Source organism: Pinus tabuliformis, chromosome 2_1 (genome assembly GCF_031772625.1).
Source record: "Pinus tabuliformis cultivar Carrire ecotype Pingquan chromosome 2_1, CPIR1, whole genome shotgun sequence".
In the NCBI taxonomy this organism is placed as follows: Eukaryota; Viridiplantae; Streptophyta; class Pinopsida; order Pinales; family Pinaceae; genus Pinus; species Pinus tabuliformis.
In genome coordinates, this window is record NC_142299.1 from 213,593,540 (window position 1) to 213,614,160 (window position 20,621).

The following is a 20,621-nucleotide window of genomic DNA, read 5'->3' on the forward strand; positions in this document are numbered from 1 at the left end:
AACACTGATCTCTCACACTGATCTCACACCCTGTCAGAGCTACACAATCCTCAAGGAACCTTAATCCTTCTGCATGCATGAGTTTCCTTTATAGGAGAAAACATGCAATTGATAGTACATTGTCCTTGACATTTAGCTCAACTGGGTCTTTCTCAAAATAGACATGCATGAGTTTCTGATGAGGGAATATTTAGTTATCTGGAGTACACTTGTTGAGTGCATGCATGCATCAAGTGATTGATAACTCACAATTAGTTCCTCAAACAATTTGGAACTCATTTAACTGGACTTAACTCAGTAAACTAAGCTAACTAATTACACCTCAAATATAACTCAACCTTATCTCCTTGATTCAAGGGATAACTATTGCATGACTTCAGAAAGACTTCTAACTTGAATTTCTCCAACTAATTAATCCATAATGAATTAATTAATTATTTCCAAGTAGCTAGTGAGACTAAATTCAAATTTTAATTCAAGGACAAATTAAAATTGGAATATTCTGGATTCTATTTTTATCATTTCTTGTTGCTATTTTCAACATCTTCTACCTGCAAAAGTGGATGGTGGGGTGGTTCTTACTGCACCACGTGATCAAATCTGAGGAGTTGGTGTTGGAGAAGTATTTTTTTGTTTTTATATAATAAAAAAATGAATTAGAATGTTAATGAAATGCAATTTTCTGTTCTTGAAATGAAAGATGCCTAATGCAAATTTTTTCTGTAGAAATGGATCAATTAGGGAAGAAAACAATGCATACTTTGACACCTTCCCAGCAACAGTGCCAAAAAGTGATGAGCCCCAGTATTGCAACAAGAAAGTTACAACTCTCACGACTACCTACTTAAATTATCAACTCGGGGTCCATACAAACGTAAGAGGTGTCAACACTATATGTGAAACATAAAATGTGTCATTATTTCATTGATATGATTTAATGGAGTGAATTTCATGAAATCAAAGCATAAAATAATTGCAAAACATGAAATTTTATTTTGAAAAGAAATTAATCCTAGGCAAGAACAACAATTTGTAATTGAAATCCTCAGAGCATGAATTCAAATAAATAAGTCTAATCTACTTTGTAAAAAGGCATGTCCTAATTGGTGTCTATTCTTCCTCAATCATGGATTTAGAGCCTAGGGGTTATGATTCAAGCCTAAGATATAGAAACCAATATTTTGGAGAAAATCTGGTCAAGTTTACACGTGTTACATGAGTGCTACAGGAGGTTGCCATAGGCGAAACAAAATTGCTATAAGAGGAGATAATTCATCGAATGACCAATTAAATCAAATGAAAATGGGATGGGACAATATTTTTTATTAAGTAGGATGTATTAGGACTCCATCACTCCAAAGTAGCCCTCTTAACATGTGCTAAAAAATAGCAGAAAATTACTACTCTAAAAACTAGAAATTCAAGAACTAGTGAACTAGTTAACCTAATCAAGTGTAAATGCATTGGGGTAAATTTTTTTATTAACTTGAATTTTCTTATGAAATAATACAAATGGAATCAACTCAATTGAATCTCATTAACATGTTATAAAAAATAACAGAAAATTACTACCTTTTGCTACAAGGGACTTCTAGAAATTCTAGATTTGTGAACTAGTAAACCAATCCAAGTAGGTGAATGAAAATATGACTTTTAAAATATTTTCTAAGGATGCATCATATTTGTGACTATGTAAATACCCTTAAAAAAAATTCACTTCAATCATTTAACCCAATCCTACAACAAAAGAAGCATCAATACTAAATGCAGAAATAGGAAAAACAAGAATAAGAGATGCATGTGAATAAGAAGTGAAAAGAAGAAAATAAAATTATACAAAAGGCTCTGAGGCTCTTGGGATGGCCAAGCCCAAGGATAATCGAAGTCCTATAAAGTAGAACAAGCTTTAAAAGCTAAAAATGGCACCAAAATTCATTATTTCAATCAATCCAAGTATATTCCTGCTAGAAATGAAAGTGGAGCTGCAAAAAATTCATGTTTTCTCTACAAGAAAACTAAAAATACATGCCTTTAGAGGAAAATTCGAATTGGTACTTATAAATAATGATGAGGAAGCATTCATATTTAAAGGAGGAAGATTTCCTCTCCAAAATCCCTCAAATAGTGGATTTGATTCCAACACTAAGAATCTACATTAAATGACAGGGAACACATTCCTATATTTTCTCAATCATTGGAGGTCCATAATTTTTCAATGATTTCATGATATTTTGTTCATTTATTAGCCATGTCAGAAATCCTAATAGGAGGGGTGAATCAATATTTCTTTTCAATTGTTCTTTTTATCACCAAAAATATTTATATATGGAACACATAAATAGATAGCTAGAATAAATGCTTTTATTAATATAATATGTGCAATGAAATAGATACAATATATAAATGGTTGTAATCATTTTCCAAGCACCAACTTGGACTTTTGTGAGGCTCCAACCTCTAGAGCACCAACTCTGTTTTTCCAAGGCAACAGTCCTAGACTTAGGAGCACTAACTCCCAAGGACTCCAATCCTTTCAGTTCTGAGGCTCCAACCCTTTATTATAAACTGTTAGGTCTGTTTTGTTGAGTTTTCTGCTCCCAAGCCTACTAAGCTTATGCTTGACTTCCATTCTCCTGCTTCTCCTACCCGTGCCTAAACTTCAGCTTCATCTAACTCTGATTATTCACTCACACACTACCCTTTCCTTGTTTTTCTTGTTTTATGTATTCCTGATGCCTTTGACTATTGGTTTCTGCTTTCCGCTGGCTCTTCGGCTTCCTCAACACTCGCTTCAGCTTCCTCTGCACTTGCTTGCCTCTTCGGCTTCCCAATTCTTCATGTCGCTTTGGCTTCCTCTGCACTGGCTTGTCCTTCGGCTTCCCGGCTTTTGGCTTCCTCTGTCTCTTCGAGTTCACCAACACTCCAAGGACATGTAAATTCAAAAGAGAGGACCGAAATACACAGAGAAATAATGTTGCATATTAAAAACTATAACAAAGCCCCTTTTTCAATAATAATATGCATACACAGGACTTTATTGTTATTACGGAGAGACTGTACCAATCAGGAGGCCCCACCTTCCACATCACCATTGCAATCACAATTGCCATCGTTTAGGCCTACTGAACTATCAGAACTATTATTTATGCATTTTGGCCTTCCAAAACCCCAGGCAATACAATTATTGAAATACCCAAGAGTATATGGAAAAACCCAACCGAAACGCTTAAGGCCAGACTTCAAATTCATTACACCCGCATCTATGACTTCATCGAGTCCACTGTGAAATCGCAATCGGCAGTCGCAGCTTCCGGAAGTCCTATATAAGTTGATCCCATAGCATTGCCGATGGCCGATGGCCCTGCTGGACGCGATATAGTATTAATTTGTGTTACAATCAGACCATCGGGTCTGCAACATATATCGTAATCGGCGCTTCCAATGCGACAAGACCTTAAGCACTTGCGATATGGCAGATGCGACATAGCATTAAGTCATATTGCAGTGTTTAAGTGGGTTCACATGCTTTATCGCAATTGGCACTTTCAGGGGTGATAGCCCTTTGTATATTGCGATATGCGAGTTCCAATAGGTGGATGCGATATACAATATAGCATTTCATAATGTTGCAGCAAGTCCGCAACGTATATATATATATATATATATATATATATATATATATATATATATATATATATATATATATATATGCAATTCACAAGTTTTAATGCCGTAAGGCTTAGAGCTCGAAAATCTAAAATACACTGAAAAACCATGCTTTGAAGCACTTAGCGGACTTCACGTGTTTATACACCCGGATAGATATAGTGTCGGGTCCGCACATGTATGTCACAGTCGAGGGTTTCGGGTAGTGGCTCATAATAAAACCCCCCGATATGATTTCTCTGATATATATGTATATGTTAGGTCCCTATACTACTAGTGTAACCCCTTATTGTTATTAGTACAACCCCCTTATTATATTGTTGTACCCATGTAGTGCCCATATTTTTATTATTGTGCCCCATAGAAGCCCACTATTGTTATTAATGTGCCCTTACATTGTTATTGTTATGTCAACTCTGATTATATTATGACCCCTTAGACTCTTATATATAGAAAGGAGGTCTTGTCATTTGTATCGTCCAGGAATTGTTCATTTCTGTAATCTAAAGGAGGTTTCCCCCTCGAAGAGGCTGAATTCTAAGGCATTCATCTATCTTTCCTATCTTTTTGTGAGCTGGTTTCATAACATTTGGTATCAGAGCTTTGGATTCTAGGGTTTCGCTGCTCCAAATAGGTCATCGTGGAATTTTCACTATAACTTTTTTTTTCTGCGATGTTTCAGAAGTGAAAAAAACCCATTTGAGACAAAATCACACTGAACCGCGGGTCCAAATTTCAAAGCTTTTTGCACTATATTTGCGGAGATATGATCTGAGGAAGTTGGCCTTTTTGTAGACTCCTGAATTACATTCCAAACAGGTGACCTAGGGAAAATTGTCATAACTTTCTCTCTGAGCATCGGATTGAAATTTCGTAAGAAGGTACAGAAAGAGGACGGACTGTAGTTCCTTGTATATATTTTTCACAGCCAAAGGTCAAAACAGGGACACGTGGCACGTCGTACAAGTTAGCTCTACTGAACTAGTCTATAATCAGGTCACTGTGGGAGATTTGGCATAACTCTTCCTTGGAGAATCCAATTTGGTTCAGACTGGTGGCATTAAAAAGAGGACACAGAGGGATACTGCAGGTCACAATTTTAGAACTAGATGATCTGAAATTATAGAGATACATCAGAGGCAATATCGAGCTCCTACAAAGTGAAAAAAGGTCTGTAGATTTTTTTAAATTTTTGCTTAAGCTTGGTTTGAAAAATTGTTTTGAAGGAATTCAAAGGGCATAGTAGAGCATTATTATCAGTAACTGATGCCCCAAGGAAAGAAAATGCAAACACCTGGTAAGCAGCTTGAAAGCTCTAGCATGACTTATGAAGAAGAGGAAGAAATGCAACATGATATATCAAAATTACGAGACCAAGTGCAACAAATGTCACTCGCACAAAAAGTAACAGAATCTAAGATGGATGGTTTAAAGAAAGATGTAGAAGCTAAGATGAATGGTGTGGAAGCTAATATGGACGATTTGAAGATAGATTTGAAGACAAATTTGAAGACAGGCATGGCAGATTTGAAGACAGATTTGACAAATTTTCTACAAGAAATACTTACTAATGATGAAAGGGTAGTAAAGGAAACTCAAGATGCGAACAAAAGAAATGTTAATCATGATTTCATAGACTCTAATGTTGGATCAAAAACCCACCATATTCCAAAAATCGATATGAGGAAGTTTGATGGCAAGGATCCCGCAACATGGATATTACAGATGGAGCAATTTTTCGATCTCAATAATGTGCAAAACACACAAAAGGTACATATTGCAACTTTATATTTGGAACCAAATCAGTTTGTATGGTATCAATGGCTTTTCTCTCGTAAACAAATTATCACTTGGGAAATTTTTACTGAAGAATTGAAAGCACATTATGAGGATACAAAAAGCAACACTTTTTTTAGCCAATTGATAAGTCTCAAACAAAAGGGTTCAATAATGGAGCACATTGAGGAGTTCCAAAAATTGAACATAAGGGTAAAAAAATATTCCAGGGGAGCATAGGATTGATGTGTTCATAGGGACTTTAAAGGATAATATCCAACATGATGTTCGCCTTTGGGAACCTGATTCATTAGAGAAGGCATTCAGGTTAGCAAGAAAAATGGAAAGCAAAATTATGGCAACCAGGAAGCATACCACTCACAACTATAAATATGGAAGAGTTGTTGCCCCTAGCCTTCCACAACCTACAAGGGTTACACCACAACAATTGGAAGAAAAAAGAAAAAAAGGGCTTTGTTACGATTGTGATATAAAATGCACTAAAGGTCATAAGTGTGCTGAGAAGAAATTATTTTACATAGAGTATGAAGAGGAGGAAGAAAAGGATCAAGAAAAATTAAATGAAGAGGATATGCGCCAGGACCCAACCCCAGAGAAAGAAGAAATGAATCCGACCATATCTTGTAAAGCATTGGCAAGAATTACCACTCCTCAAACTCTCAAGATAGAAGGACATATCAAGAAGAAAAAGGTTCAAGAAGTGAAATATCACATCGAGAAAGAAGAAATGAATCCAACCATATCTTGTAATGCATTGGCCAGAATTACCACTCCTCAAACTAGCAATATAGAAGGACATATAAAGAAGAAAAATGTTCAAGAAGTGAAATATCACATCGAGCATGAAGAAATGAATCTGACCATATCTTGTAAAGCATTGGAAGAAATTACCACTCCCCAAACTCTCAAGATAGAAGGACATATCAAGAAGAAGAAGGTTCCAATAGTGAGATATCAGGAAGAAAAGTATCGAGAAACATCAAAAGAAAAGGGTACTCACCAGGAACCAACCCCGGAGAAAGAAGAAATGAATCCGACCATATCTTGTAATGCATTAGTCGGAATTACCACTCCTCAAGCTATAAAGATAGAAGGACATATCAAGAAGAAAAAGGTAATAGTGTTGATTGATTCGAGTAGTACCCATAATTTTATTAATTGTAATATAGCCAAGGACTTGAATTGCTTCCTAGATCCAGCACCAGAGTGTCAAGTGACGGTTGTAAGTGGAGGAACCATAAATTGCTCTCGAAAGTGCCATAATATCAAGCTATCCATGGGAGAATATGTATTGAATAGCCCAATGTTTTCCGTTCCAATGGGTGGTGCTAATGTTGTACTAGGAGTCCAATGGCTACAATCCTTGGGTACAATAGATTTTAATTTTCAAGAACTTTTTATGAAATTTTCTTCGGAAGGAAAGGAAGTTGAATTAAGGGGTATCGCAGGGAAACCAAGAAAGATAATCAACTCTGACGGAATGACAAGGCTTCTAAAGAAAGAGCAATGAGGCATAATTGCACAATTATGTTCGCTAACTATTCGCACATCGAATCATGTATTTCTTCAGATCTCCAAAAAGTCTTGGACAATCATTCCAAGGTATTTGAGACTCCCAAAGGTCTCCCACATATTCATGATCATGATCATGCTATTCATTTTATTCCAAGATGTGTTCCTCCAAACGTCAAGCCTTATAGATGTTCATATGCCCAAAGGAGTGAAATTGAACATATGGTTGCAGAAATGGTAGAATTTGGTACAATTATCCAACCAAATTTGATAAACAAAGGAAGGTATGAATGGAAGAATGGCGAAGCAGGGTGAGAACTCATTCAAAAGTTGCCGAATATCCCAGTTCCAACAATATTGCCAAAACTTGACAAGGAAGGAAAAAGTATATTAGAACCTCAAGCATTTACAGAACCAAGAAGTCAACAGCTACAAAATCGATCAATTTCAAAGCATCTCATCAAGTGGAAGAACTTACCTGTTGAAGATTTCACATGGAAGGGCAAGAATTTTATACAGAAGCATCAAGAACCATATATAGTGTATATTGCGCGCACACACACACACACACACACACACACACACACACACACACACATATATATATATATATATATATATATATATATATATATATATATATATATATATATATATATATATATATATATATATATATATATATATATATATATATCTATATACATACATATATATATATATATATATATATATATATATATATATATATATATATATATATATATATGTATATATATATATATACATACATATATATATATATATATATATACATACATATATATATATATATATATATATATATATATATATATATATATATATATATATATATATATATATATATATATATATATATATATATATATATATATATATATATATATATATATATATATATATTATACTGCTCCACCTCTGCTCTTTGTACTCTTTCTCTCTTCTCTATTGCTCCGCCAATAGTTCTTCTTTAGTTGGCATACATTACTCTCGATAATTCTTCTTTGGCATACATTGCTCCCGATAGTCCTTCTTTGGCATATATTACTCCCGATATGGCTCCTCCTGTAGATCTGATAGCTCTGTTTATGCTCCTCCGATAGCTCTGCTTTATATATATCAATACTCCTCTTTTGATGAATTCCTCCACCTCCGATAGTCTCTCCAATGGCTTGATTGTCTTGGCTTTCCTCTGGCTCCTATAATATTGCCATATTGATATCTATGACAATCTATGTCAACAATCTCCACCTTTGTTATTGATGGAAATATTCTTCTTTATCCCCCTTTGACATCAATGGCAAAGGAATGCATACAGACTCCCCCTCTCGAATTGCTCCCCCTATAGAACTGCTCCCCCTATCCTGCAACATCTTTATGAATCAAATTAAGTAATTCTAAATAGATAACCCCCATCTTTTGACGAAGATGTTCAAATGCTTCTTGAGGAAGAGGTTTTGTGAAGATATCAGCTATCTGCTCCTTAGTATTGATATATTCCAAGATGATGTTTTGTTCAGCTACTTGTTCACGAAGGAAGTGATACTTGATTGGTATATGTTTGGTCTTTGAGTGCAACACTGGATTTTTGTTGAGACTGATAGCACTTGTGTTATCACAATAGATGGTAATTGGTTGATCTGTACCTATGTTGACATCTTTTAGAGCTTCCTTCATCCATAGTATTTGAGTACAATAGTCTGCTGCAGCTATATACTTGGCTTCGGCTGTGGATAATGATATGGATGTCTGTTTTTTGCTAAGCCAAGATACTAAACAATCTCCCAAGAAGAATGCATTTCCACTAGTACTTTTTCGATCATCTACACTTCCGGCCCAATCAGCATCGATGTATGCAGTTATAGTAAGAGTCGAGATCTTAGGGTACCAAAGACCAAAATCAGGATTTCCTTTCAGGTATCTGAGAATTCTTTTTAAAGATAACAAATGGGATTGTTTAGGAGTTGATTGAAATCTTCCCACCATTCCTACTGCCTACATAATATCGGGTCTCGTAGCAGTTAAGTACAGAAGGACTCCAATTATTGATCTGTAATGAGTTGCATCTACTGGAGGGGAGTCATCATTTTTGCTCAATTTGCAATTTGTGGTCATAGGTGTGCTCGTGGGTGCATAGTCTTCCATTCCATATCTTTTAAGCATGTCTTTAAGATATTTGGCTTGAGATATAAACAATCTTGCACTGGTTTGAGATACTTGTAGTCCAAGGAAGTGAGATAACTCTCCTATCATCGACATCTCGAACTCTTTTGACATATTTTGAGAAAATTCATGGCTCATCTCATCATTATTGCTAGCAAAAATTAGATCATCAACATAAACAAGTGCGACTAGTAACTTACCCTCATCCGTCTTTACATAGAGATTACTTCCTACCACTCCCTTCTTGAAGCCTTGTTGTTGTAGATAGTGATCTAATCTTGCATACCAAGCTCTAGGAGCTTGTTTCAACCCATATAATGCCTTTTTCAACTTATAGACTAAGTCTTTTCCTTCTGTTAGATCAAACCCTTCCGGTTGCTCCATGTAGATTTCTTCCTTGAGTTCCCCATTCATACATGTTGATTTAACGTCCATTTGATAGATTTTGAATCCTTTTGAGCAAGGAAATGCCAAGAACATCCTGATAGCTTCCACACAAGCTACTGGTGCAAATGTTTCTTCAAAGTCAATTCCTTCAATTTGTGAATAGCCTTTACAAACAAGTGTTTCCTTGTTTCTGATGATTTGTCCATCTTCATTCATTTTGTTTTTGAATACCCACTTGGTTCCTATAATGTTTTTGTCCTTTGGATGAGGTACCAACTCCCATGTCTCATTCTTCTCAATTTGGGACATTTCTTTTTCCATGGCTTTTACCCAATGAGGATCCTTACTTTCTTGAGTATATATTTCTAGTTCTATCATGGATAGAAGAGCAATATCGTTTTTCTTTGGTGTACTTATCATCCTTCTTCAAGTTTTCATCCCTTCATCTCTATTGCCAATAATCTGCTCTTCTGGATGATATTTTTGGAGAAACTTCATCTCTGAAGGGGTTTGCGGTGGTTCTTTTTCCTTGTCTTCTTCTTGATCTATTTCTTCTTTTTCATGTTCTTCTTCTTCAATGAGAGGATCAACTTCTTGTTCTTCAATTTCTTTTTCTGGAAGGTCTTCATCAATATTTACATCAATGCTTTCCACTATTTTCCTTAGTCGATTATTGTAGCACTTACAGGCTTTGCTCCATGTAGAGTATCCAAGGAAGATCCCTTCATCAACCCGAGAATCAAACTTTCCTGGTGAGCCATCATTGATTTTTATGAAGCACTTGCTTCCAAAGATCTTGAAGTACTTTATTGAAGCAGGTCTTCCTTTCCATAGTTCATAAGGAGTTTTTTCATAATTTGGTCTTAATTGAGTTCAATTCAAGGTATAGACAGCTGTCCTGACTGCTTCTCTCCATAATTTTGGCTGCAAATATGCTGCTAATAACATTGTTCTTGCCATTTATTGAACTGTTCGATTTCTTCTTTCAACTACTCCATTTTGCTGGGTTGTTCTAGCAGCAGAGAATTCTCTTTTAATTCCATGTATTTTACAGAACTCATTAAATTCTTTTGATGTGAATTCTCCCCCTCTATCTGTTCTGAGGCACTTAATCTTTGAGTCCTTTTCATTTTCTACAAGAGCTTTAAGATTCTTAAAACACTCAAATGCTTCAGATTTATATTTTATAAAATATATCCACATCATTCTAGTATATCCATCAACAAATAAAATAAAGTACCTTTCTCCTTGGAGTGCCAGATTTCTAGTTGGTCCACATAAATTAGCATGGATGATCTCCAAAGGCTTTGATGTAGAGAACTCCTTGGTCTTGTGGCTGGTTCTGGTTTGCTTTCCATGTTGACATGGACCACATATTCCTTGATTTGGTTTGAATAACTTTCGGATGTCTCGTACCACTTTAATATTGTTGATATTGATCAAGTTCTCGAAGTTTGTATGTCCAAGTTGCTTGTGCCACAACCAACTTTCATCTGTTTGACTTAAGTAGCATTTATCTTCTTCAATCTTGTTCAGAATGTAAATGTTGTCTGGTGTTCTAACTCCTTTCGCCACAAGTTCCCCTGAGGAAGAGTTCCTTATTTCATAGTCTTTGGTGCTAAAGACAACATTATGTCCTTGATCATAGATTTGGCTAACACTCAGGAGGTTGCGTTTGAGCCCATTTACTAGTAGAGCATTTTGAGCTTTTCCTTTTCCATTGATAAGAGTAACAATTCCTTTTCTAGCAATTCTAGAAGATCCACTTCCAAAGGATACATTTCCTTCCTTTTTTCTCAATGAGGCAAACTTCCTTTTGTCCCCTATCATGTGTCCGGAGAACCCACTATCTACAAACCAATGATTTTCATTATTTTGAGCATATAGAGCCAGGCCACATTTAACCGTGTTGGGATTCTCACTTCTTAATTTTCCTCTTTTGAGTGGGCAATTTTGTTCATAGTGTCCATTATTGTAGCATAATGAGCAAATCAGATCAAATTTGGTCAAGGGATCAAACAAATTGTAGGTCTTGATTTGGCCCTACCTTTTGGGGCCATATGGTTTGTTTATGTGATCCTTTAGTTTTGGTGTTTCATTCTTGCGAGCCATGCAATGTCTGGCTTGATGACCAAAATTTTTACAATAGAAACAATGTCCAAGAAAGATAGTTTTGTACCTGTTGTAATAGCCATGATTTGAATCAACATTCTTCCCTGGAATTACTCCCGCTTGATTCTTTTCATTTGAGATGGGCCTTTGATGGAATACTCATTTGTATCTGTTGAAATATCCATGACTTGAATCCACATTCTTCTTTGGAGTTATTCTCTCTTCATTCTTTGTATCTGGGATCTGCCTTTGATGAAATACTCTTTCTTCTTTTGGGTTGCTGGAAAGTGCATCGGCATAGATTTTCGCACTATTCTTAGTGCTTGATGATTCTCCTTTAAAACCTATTCTTGATTTGTCATGTTGAGGTTTTGACTTTTTAGGATAGTCTCAAGTATTTGAGAGCTTTTCCAACCCTTTTTAACTTGCTCCAATTCCTTCCTCGGAGATACTATTTTGGCTTCACGTTCTTCGCAAGTTTCTTCTTTTTCTTTTAGCTTTGCTTCCAAGAGATCTTCCCTTTTTTTTGTTTCTTTGTTTTCTACCTTGAGAGAAATGATTTTATTTCGTAATTTCTCATTTTCTTCAGTGGCACTTATTAATAGTTCATCTACATTTCCTTCTAGCCCTAAGTCATCATCATTTGTGAATGCCATGAATAATGTTACTTGGCTTTCATCATGGTCACTTTCTTCATCTCATTTCTTTTTGATGACTACAAATTCATCTTAATCAGACACATCTTGCTTAGAGAAGAGGTTCTTCTTATTGATCCCTTTCTTTTTGTATACCATTCTTTTAGAATTTTCTTCATCATCACTATCATGCTTATGAGGACATTTTGCAACATAATGACCTATTTTTCCACATTTGAAACAGATAATAGGGTACTTACCTTTTAGCTTAGATCCTTTCTTTAGCTTTCATACAAATTGCACCAATTTGGATTCCACACCAGAGTCATCACTACTGTCATTCCTTTCTTTCCCTTCTTTGATTTTTAAGCCTTGAATGCCGCATATTTGGAGCTTGAGCCACCTTTTCTCATCTCATAGGCAATGAGGATTCCATGGAGTTCATCCATCTTGAGAGTATCTAGATCCTTTATTTCTTCTATGGCACTTATTTTGGAATCAAATCTGTCGGGAAGAGATCTTAAGACCTTTTGAACAATGGTACTTTCTTCAATATTTTCATCCAATCCTTTAAGAGAGTTGACCACTTCAGCTACTCAGAGAAAGTATGATGCAATATCTTCTTCATCATTTGTTTTCAAACTTTCAAATTGCCTTCTATGAGTTTGAAGCTTTGCCTTCTTGACTTTTGAGTCCCCGTCATATAAGCTAATTAGCTTATGCCACATTTCTTTGCCAGAGTTACAATTCATGACTTTTGTAAACTCGGAATCAGTAGTTCCACTAGTGATGGAGTTCAAGGCTTTTGCATTTGCAATGGAGGCTTTCCTCTCGTCTTGATCTGTTGGAAGAGTGGAAGGAATTGGGTACTCATTTAGAACTGAATGCTAGACTTCAGGTCCAAGGGACATTAAGTAGTAGGTTATTCTCTTTTTCCAGAAACCAAAATTGATGTCATCGAACAGAGGAGGTCTTCCTGACGCTTCGTGATTTCTCATCATGACTACGAATCCTTCTTCAAGCCGTTAGGTTAATATGAAGAAGCCTGCTCTGATACCAATTGTTGGAAATACTGGGGGGGTGAATCAATATTTCTTTTCAATTGTTCTTTTTATAACCAAAAAAATTTGTATATGGAACACAGAAATAGATAGCTGGAATAAATACTTTTATTAATATAATATGTGTAATGAAATAGATAAAATATATAAATGGTTGAACTTAGTTTCCAAGCACCAACTTGAACTTTTTGTTAGGCTCCAACCACCAGAGCATTAACTCTGTTTTGCCAAGGCAACAGTCCTGGACTTAGGAGCACCAACTCCCAAGGACTCCAATCCTTTTAGTTCTGAGGCTCCAACCCTTTATTATAAACTGTTAAAATCTGTTTTGTTGTAGTTCTCTACTCCCAAGCCTACTGAGCTTATGCTTCATTTCTGTTCTCCTGCTTCTCCCACCTCTACCTAAACTTTGGCTTCGTCTAACTCTAATTATTCACTTGCACACTACCCTTTCCTCGTTTTTCTTGTTTTATGTATTATTGATGCCTCTGACTGTTGGTTTCTGCTTTCCACTGGCTCTTCGGCTTCCTCAATGCTCGCTTCAGCTTCCTCTGTGCTTGCTTGCCTCTTCGGCTTCCTGATTCTTCATGTCGCTTTGGCTTCCTCTGCACTGGCTTGTCCTTCGGCTTCCCGACTTTTGGCTTCCTCTGTCTCTTCGAGTTCACCAACACTCCAGGGACACGTAAATTCAAAAGAGAGGACCAAAATACACAGAGAAAAAATGTTGCATATTAAAAATTGTAACAGAGCCCCTTTTTCAATAATAATATGCATACACAGGACTTTATTGTTTTTATGGAGAGACTGTACCAATCAGGAGGCCCCACCTTCCACGTCACCATTGCAATCGCAATCACCATCGTTCAGGCCTACTGAACTATCGAAACCGTTATTTATGCATTTTGGCCTTCAAAAACCCCGGGCAATACAATTATTGCAATACACAGGAATATCTGGATAAACCCGACCGAAATGCTTAAGGCCGAACTTAAAATTCATTACACCCGCATCTACAACTTCATCGAGTCCACTGTGTAATCGCAATCGGCAGATGCAGCTTCCGAAAGTCCTATATAAGTTGAGCCCATAACATCGCCAATGGTCGATGGCCCTACTAGATGCGATATAGTATTAAGTTGTGTTACAATCGGACCATCGGGTCCGCAACATATATCGCAATCGGCGCTTCCAATGCAGCAAGCCCTTAAGCACTTGCGATATGGCGGATGCAACATAGCATTAAGTCATATTGTAGTGTTTAAGTGGGTCTGCATTGATCTAAAAATGATATCTTAGATTAATATTAAGGTATTATAGACTCATGTGCAGGATTTGCCTATATTACTTAGTGCAACGGATCGAAAATATTGCGAATAATATAGACAATGAGCGGTTAGATAAACATAACAGACACACACACATAACACAGCAAATAATCAAGGAGTTCACCCAAAACTCTTGGGTTACGTCTCCTGGTCTATCTTTCAGTGGTGACCTCTCTATTATGTCTTCAAGAGCAGAGTTTTTACAAATGTGAGCTAAAATTGAGTGTCAACACAACATGAACAAACAACAGGGTTTTGCTTGAATCCCTCAAGTCTTTTTGAGTACACAAACTCTCCCTCTGGCTCTCTGCCTCTGTTTTCTCTCTATCTTAGCACTACCTATCTCTGTCTCTGACACTGAGTGGCTTTTAAGCTTATCAGCGCTTGTCTGTTCATTTTTCCTTTCAGGCTCTATGTCTCCCTGCTTCTGTCCACTCAAATCCCCTCTGAGCGTTAACCAATCATGGTGTAACATCTTTAGGTATGGTGGCCACCTATTTTTAAACGGAAGGGACCATCGGCGCATTTGAAATCCAAAAATGGTGGTTTCTCTGTTTACACAGAGAAATACATAGAAACACTGAAAATTTCACCAAAACGCCTTTTTATCGGACTTGAAATATTATTGAATCTGCCCTAAACTCCATCGGGTCCGCCTTTATATTGCTATCGCAAGTTGCTAGTCGCGGGTTCCTTTGTATTTGGGTTTATAACGAAAAACTCCAAACACACAAGAAAAGCTGAAAAATTGCTCCATATCGGACTTCAAAATATATCATATCACATTTATAAACCCTTTTGGGTACGGCTATAGCGCATGTTGCATATCCCTTTTGACTTCTGATCATCGATTGCGACGATCAGCCTTATTGGCTATCGGCGCGTCGCTATCGCATGGTCGCTGGCCTTCTTGGCATCACCCCTTACAAATCTGTGATGTGATATTGTGATGCAATATATCGCAATCACATATCGCTAATCCTTCAAACTGCGGGCTAAGTCCTTCTGTGTATGCACATAAGTGATGTGATAGTAGATCTGGACCGTTGATCTGCGCTCTTGATCAACAATCCTTGTTTAATCACGCTTGATTGCTATCGCGATTTCCATAAGGCCGCTTCTGATTAACTCTGCTTGCCACCTCCGATTGCGATATGCTAATTAGATTTGGACCGTTGATTGGCCAGATCTGACGGCTCCTGTGTGATGTTGCTTAAGCCTCTGATAGACACTGTTTCGCCATTTCTTCATGTTTTTCCCGTCCGATAGTGTTTTCTGCCATTCTTAAAGGTTTATCCTTTGCGATAGTGTTTAAGTATTGAAATACTTGGAGGTTTTTTTAGGATCCATTTTGGATCATGCCTTCCCACTAAAAAGCTTTTGGACCACCAAAAGTTGGTTTTTAAGCATCGATCAAGTGAGGATACAGCTTCCTCACTTGCCTAATATTTCTATCCATCATGCACTGCTTGTTTTTGAACCTTTGAGTCTGATCCTTAGGTACTCAACATCCCCTCTGCATGTAGTTCTCACCTTCCTGTCCAGAACCGTGTCTTCCTGTAACTCATTGAGATATTCAGGCAATAGATCATCAATAGAAGGCAACTGACTTTGCTCTTCAGGATCTTCAATCAATGAAGGTTCATACAGTCTCAAGTTCTCTGCATTAATGACTGAATAGATATGCATATAAGCTGGCAAATCAAGGCAAAAAGTTTTTTCACCAATTTTCTCAAGTATCTTGAAAGGCCCATACCTTATTGGTTTCAGCTTCTTACCTTCACCTTGCATTCTGTCTTTGCTGATGTACAGCCAGACTTGATCACCAACTTGGAAACTATGCTCAATTCGATGCTTGTCATGCCTTGTCTTGTACTTGGTCTGGCTTCTTTCCAGCTTTTCCTGCACTGCCTGGTGATTTTCTTGGATATGTTCAATGAACTTGCTTACTTTGTCCACATCACTATTTCCATCAACTTCTATGTATTTACCAAAGACAAAATCCAAGGGAGACCTTGGTATAAAACCAAAACATGTCTCAAAAGGAGATCTCTGAGTAGAAAAGTTCTTGGCACGGTTGTAAGCATGTTGCACATAACACAAATGCTCACCCCAAAGCTTGGGATGCTTGCTGCAATAACCTCTAAGCAACTGGATTACTGTCCTATTGACCACCTTTGTTTGACCATCTGTTTGTGGATGAAATGTTGTGCTCTTTTTCAATCTGGTGTTCATCAACTCCCATAGACTTGACCAAAACTTCCCAACAAATCGGGAATCTCGATCATATACAATAGAAGTGGGTAACCAAAAATGAACCCATACATGCTGAAAGAACAACTTCGCTGTTTGTTCAGCTGTAACCTGCTTGTTACAAGGTATCAAAATACACATTTTGCTGAACCTATCCACAACAACATACAAATAATCATGACCTTTTCTAGATTTTGGCAATCCCCAAACAAAGTCCATGGAAACACTTTCCCAAGGACAAGAAGGAACCGGAAGTGGAGTGTACAAGCCTATTTTTATATTACTGGGCGTGCTTTTACCACACATAGTACACCCTTTAATATATATAGAAATTGTATCATGGATTCTTGGCCAATAACAGAACCTTTGCAGCTGTGCAACTATTTTACTTACACAAAAATGACCTGATATGAGAGAAGTATGTGCTGCTTAGATTATGTTAACTCTTTCAGTTTGTGGAATTCATAACTTTCCCAAATGATATAAGAGTTGGTCCTTAACATAATAATCCAATTCTTCTACTTGCTTGCCATGACTTAAAGTTGCATATACATCTTTAAAATCTACATCTTGAGCATATTGTTCAATGTAATGTTCATGCATTACTGAGTTATGCTTAATTATAGTAGATGCATTTATGATTGGTCTTGATAGCATATCTACATCCTTATTGTGTATGCCCTTCTTATATCTGATGACAAGATGAAATTGTTGTAGGAAACCCATCCACCTATAATGTCTTCATTGCTGCAATTTAGTTTGTGAGTGCAAATATTGAAGTGGTTGATGATTGGTATGTATGATTGTTTCTTTGCCCATTAGGTAATGTTTCCACCTTTTCACACTCTGTACTAATGCATACAATTCTTTATCATATGTGGGATAATTAACTATTATAGAATTAAATGTCTCAGAATGATAGCATATGGGTTTACCGTGTTGCATCAACACTGCTCCCATGGCATAGTCACTGGCATCTGTTTCAATCTCAAATAGTCGTTGAAGATCTAGAAGTGCTAGTATTGGTGTTGTACTAATTTTTTCTTTTAAGGTGTTGAAGGCTTTATGTTTTTTGCCTCCCCACTGAAACACCTTGTTCAATCCTGTTAAAGCATGTATGGCGCTGTAATCAAAGAAACTTTGGCAATAAACTTTCTCCAATATTGTGCTGCTCCTAGGAAACTCCTAACTTATGTAGCAGATTTGAGTTTAGGCCAGTTCACAATGGCTTCAACCTTAGAGGGATCTATCTTCAATTCACCACCCCCTACAATATCACCCAAATAATTTAAAGATGTTTTGCAAAATTCACATTTTGATAACTTCACATAGAGATTTTCTCTTTTCAAAACATCTAAAGTCTGCTTTACATGCTTCAAATGGTCTTCCCATATTTTACTGAAAACAAGAATGTCATCTAAATATACAATTACAAAATCATCAATAAAAGGTCTGAGTACATCATTCATAACTCTCATGAAAGTGGCAGGAGCATTAGTTAAGCCAAAAGGCATAACCAGCCATTCATACAGCCCTTGCTTTGTCTTGAAAGCAGTCTTCCATGCATCTTGTTCTACAACTCTAACCTGATGATAGCCACTACGCAAGTCTAACTTGGAAAACTAAACTGCTTCTTTCAACTGATCTAATAGATCATCAATGTGAGGAAGAGGATAACAATTCTTGATCGTTATTTTATTCAGTGCTCTATAATCAATGCACATCCTCCACGAACCATCTTTCTTTCTCACCAACACGATTGGAGATCCACATGGTGATGTGCTTAGTCTTATGAACCCTTTATCAAGTAGCTCATGTACCTGCTATGACTGTTGTTTCATCACCTGAGTCTGACCCCAAGTCTTTCTGAATAGCAGAAGCAATCTTCTTCTTCTTACCACCAAACTTCTTAGGTTTCAGCTCCAGATGCAAATACCAGTAGTGTGCATCATCGTGTCCGTCCTTCTTGCAATGAGTGCATGAAGGTTTATCCTTCTGTACATCGTTTATCTTCCTCTCCTTCCATTTCAGCTTCTTCTTTTCCTTGTTCTTGCTTGCAAAGGGTTTTGATGATCCCCCAACCTCTGGGTTCACATTCTTACCTCTAGCTTCTAGATGTGTAGCCTAAATTGATACATCATCTAGGCTAGTGGGATTAAACATGAGAATGGTGTGCTTCAAATAGCTATGTAGACCACCTATATACTTCAACAAAGTTTCAGGTGAGTCTAGAGATATGCCTAGAGTTAAAGCTCTTTTTCTAAATTCCTGGGTATAACTTTGTACACTTTGGCCCTCTCTGTTCGGATCGAATGGAATCAATTTGAAAAGAAAAGAAAAGAAGGTAGGTTGGAAAGATTGTTGATAGCAGTAAGTCGAACTGACAACATGAATCCAGTAGGCATAACAGGTCCTCCCTAAAAGCAAGGCACGGAGTGTGGTTCCGTGGTTTGATTCAGTAAGGGAATGAACGTTGTTGCTACTCAAAATTACCAGCCTGTATAAGACCAGGTTCATAGAGCAGATTTTACCATACTGTCTTTCTTTCCTGCACTGTCATCTTTCCGGCCAGGAACCACACCGTTCGGTCTCTACGGCTCTGTATCTCTCTTTACTGTACCGTTCCATCTCTGGCCAGTCTGCCTCCGTCTCCGGCCTGTATTTCCGGTACTGTCTATTGTCTTTCCGGCCATAAGTCTTTTTTGGTCTCGCTTCTTTCTGTTGCTCTGAGGCGGTACGATATAACGAGAGAAAGAACGAAGGCAGGATTACGAAATAACGAGAAGATCATATCTATTCCATGCATTCTGACCAATTCGCCTTACTCACTCATATCATCGGACAGTGGTACCGCATCGAAACGATGTCTCCCAATGGCGAAAGAGGATAGTTATGACAGAATAGGAATCTACGTAATTACATACATAAGATCCAAAAAGCAAGGGCCTTGACTCTACTTCCTTCATTCAGTCAGGGTATCTTTTGGGAGATAGAGAGGAGGTCAAGGGGAAAGTAGGCAGAAAGAGCAGGCGACCTTAAGAGATAGGAACGAAGTGCTATTAGTTACAGCAAACTAATGGCACGTCACATTCTTATTTCACTTTCCAATTCACTAAGCCCTACCCTAGGCTTTTGGGACGAACGATACTTACGCTTTACGAGAGCTGCCTTAATTTCATTATTTGATTGCTTGTTCCTTAAGGTGCGAAGCCGCTTGTCCCTCCGGGGGGCAAGGAAAGGACAGATCCGCATTTCCGCACAACTTCCGCACAACTTCCGCACCACACTTCCTATGTCACTCGAAGAATTACCTCATTAAGAAAGAAAGGAGTCGCCCTAATCATTACCTTATTCTCTATCAGGTAGTCATTCGAAGAATTACCTAATCAATAAAGGAGTCGTTATCGGGCCGACCTCCTTTTCAATTAGGAAGTCACTTTACTACGGAATTGAACCCAGTCACTTACCCATTTATTTGGATTGATACCCTAATACCTCCTTAGTCTATTACTAGGGTAGATAAGGTAATGGTAGATAAGGTAATTGCTTATTTATACGATGCGCCACTTTCTTCCATTTTCCACTTCTTGGGAGTGAGTGAGACCATCAAACCGCCTTCGTAGATTGGATTTAGCAACATCATTTTGTTCTATTTTTCCCTATTATAA